This window comes from Phoca vitulina, unplaced genomic scaffold, assembly GCF_004348235.1.
Source record: "Phoca vitulina isolate PV1807 unplaced genomic scaffold, GSC_HSeal_1.0 scaffold22, whole genome shotgun sequence".
Taxonomy (NCBI): Eukaryota; Metazoa; Chordata; class Mammalia; order Carnivora; family Phocidae; genus Phoca; species Phoca vitulina.
Window position 1 is genome coordinate 11,545,325 of NW_022589725.1, and position 2,847 is coordinate 11,548,171.

Below are 2,847 nucleotides of genomic sequence, written 5' to 3' on the forward strand. Positions count from 1 at the left end.
TAAATAAATGTACAGATGACAATCTTTTTTTTTTTAAAGATTTTATTTATTTATTTGACAGAGAGAGAGACAGCGAGAGCAAGAACACAAGCAGGGGGAGCAGGAGAGGGAGAAGCAGACTCCTGCTGAGCAGGGAGCCTGATGCGGGGCTTGACCTGAGCCGAAGGCAGACGCTTAACGACTGAGCCATCCAGGTGCCCCAGATGCCAATCTTTTGACAGAGGACCAATCTTCAGAAAATTCAGCATTAGTGCTCGCTTCGGCAGCACATATACTAAAATTGGAACGATACAGAGAAGATTAGCATGGCCGCTGCACAAGGATGACACACAAATTCGTGAAGCATTCCATATTTTTGTGTAAGACTAATGAACCACAGACCTGTACCCCTGAAACAAATAATACATTATATGTTAATAAAAAAATTTTAAAAAAGAAAATTCAACATTACTCACGAAGGCTTCGGGGTGAGTAGAGATATACCTGGAGAGAACCTGAAGAGGCAAGGGGATGACAGAAAGGAATTAACTGGCGGCATGGCAGAGCCAGCTCTAGGACTCAAGGCTGTGAGTTCCAACCCTCATGTTAAGGTCGAAATGACCCCAAGCTTCAAGCAGTCACGATTACAGGGAAGCTGGCCAGGAATGAGCCCTCCCAGGGGCCCAGGGACAGTGGGCAACCATATTTCCCAGCACCACTACCCCAAAGAGGTGGGCAATTACTGTCCAGTCCAGTTTCACATCCCAGGACAGCTACCCTGGTGGTGTTTAACCTGCCCCAGCCAGTGACCCACAGAGATCAAATACAGAGGGCCCTCAAAGAAAGTGTGAGCTGGAACTGCCTCCCAGAATAGTGTGTTATTTTATAACAGGGTCACAGGACATCCATATGGGAAGTCTTCCAGATCACCTCACCCCCTGCCAGTGTATAGATGGGCTTCCTAAGGTACAGATTAAGGAAAGGGCTTGTTACCAACTTTACAGTTCTCATAAGGAGCACTATAGTTCATGCAAACTAAAGTGGTTTCACGGTTCCCAATGGTTTCCCCAGTGGCCATGCAGTGCTCCCCACCTTTATTCTGGAAATGAAGTCCTGGTGGTTAGTCCAGGCCATGAGCATGTGACTCAAAGCATGCCAGTTAGGGGGCACCTGGGTGGCACAGTCATTTAGGCACCGGACTCTGGGTTTCCGCTGGGGTTGTGATCTCAGGGTCTTGAGATCCAAACCCGTGTTGGGCCCCACGCTTAGCACGGAGTCTGCTTGAGATTCTCTCTCCCTCCGCCCCCCCCAAAATAAATAAATGTTTAAAAAAAACAAAAGGGGGGGTTCACCTGGGTGGCACAGTTAAGCATCCGACTCTTGGTTTTGGCTCAGGTTGTGAGATCGGGCCCCAAGTTCTCTCTCCCTCTCCCTGCCCCTCCCCCTGTGTGCTCTCTCTCTCTTTCTAAAATAAATAAATATATCTTAAAACAAACAAACAAACAAAAAACAGGCCAGTTAGAGACATCTCCTGGAATTGCTTACACCAGAGCTAAGGGAGAGACTTTATCCTCCATGAGCTGCTGAAGCTGAAAGGCTGCGATTCTAGAGTTGCTAGAGGCCACATTCCCCTCCCTGGGGAGAAAGCCCATCTGTGATAAGCAACAATGGCCCCAACAAGCATAGAGCAGCGGAGAAAAGTGAGGGAGAGAAGAGCCTGACAGCATTTGGATATCTGAATCCGCTCATCACTAGATCAGCTCTACCCTGTGCTGTCCATGGTTTGGTCATGTGAGCCAATAAATCCCCTTTTGTGCTCAAACTAGTTAGAGTTGGGTTCCTACCACTTCCAACAAAGACTCTTTGACTAATACAGACATCCCTAGCAATGGAAAAGATGAGGAGCCTTCAGGTGGCCTCCCAGGCAACAGAGGTTCACAGTCAGGGGCTAGGACACAGAGGAGGGGCCAGATAGAGATGACTGCCAATGGCTAGTCTTTAAGCATATAGGAAATACCTGCTGGGGAATATACATAATTCTTTTCACACACACACCATCACACACATGCGCACACACACCAGGGATAAAGGGGGAAAAGAGCTTTAAGGAAAAGGTACCGCCATAACAGAATACTCTGAGTCAGGTACTTACTCACCCCCTTGTAAAGCCCAGCTCCTAGGTATGTTCTAACTATATAAGGCAGCAGAAAAACTAGACACATTAGCTATTGTTCTGACTCTTATTCTCTCTCTCTTTTCTGAAGCATTTCTAAATTAATGTATTCCCTTTTATAACTTTAAATAGCCTTAAAAACTAGAACAGATCCATTCTTTATGAAGAACTGCACAATGTGTATGTATCTCCTCTCAAACAGAAGGCCTTGTGTGCATGTGAAAGCTTGAACATAAAGCACTGGGGTTATCTGTCAATTCCTTCAGGAGCAGGCCCCAGCCTGGTGGGCAGAGGAGGGCACTTAGAAGCATAAACGTGGCACCAATGTTTTATTTCTTTTTTATTATTGGGAAGAAATGTTGGTTAATTGAGAAAAGTGAATGTAAGTGTTTTTAAAGCCCCATTCAGGAAGGTGGGGGAGGAAGCCACTGTGTGGATGTTTATTGTCTGAGGCTTAATTGTATGCTGATACTTTGGGATTGAAGGGAAAATATGGGGAAGGCTTTGCAAAGGGGGCTTGAGGTCCTGTGTGAGTAAAAAACAACAAGAGGAACCATGGGCTTTTGACAGATGATAGATTAGATTGTTGTCAGAACATCTCCTCCCTTGCCCTCTACCTCCTCACCTCCTGACTTTGTGCTTGGCCGTTAAACTTCCTTCGGCTAATAGGCTTAAAATATACTTGTGTAGTTGGG

The 2,847-nt window shown here is 46.1% G+C and overlaps 1 non-coding gene across 1 annotated transcript; it reads left to right on the forward strand.

The window, feature by feature from the left end:
- Positions 1-250: 250 nt before the first annotated feature.
- LOC116642096 lies at positions 251-357 on the forward strand. Its single transcript, XR_004301286.1, has one exon. It is a non-coding gene; the product is annotated as a U6 spliceosomal RNA (small nuclear RNA).
- The last annotated feature ends 2,490 nt before the right edge of the window (positions 358-2,847 follow it).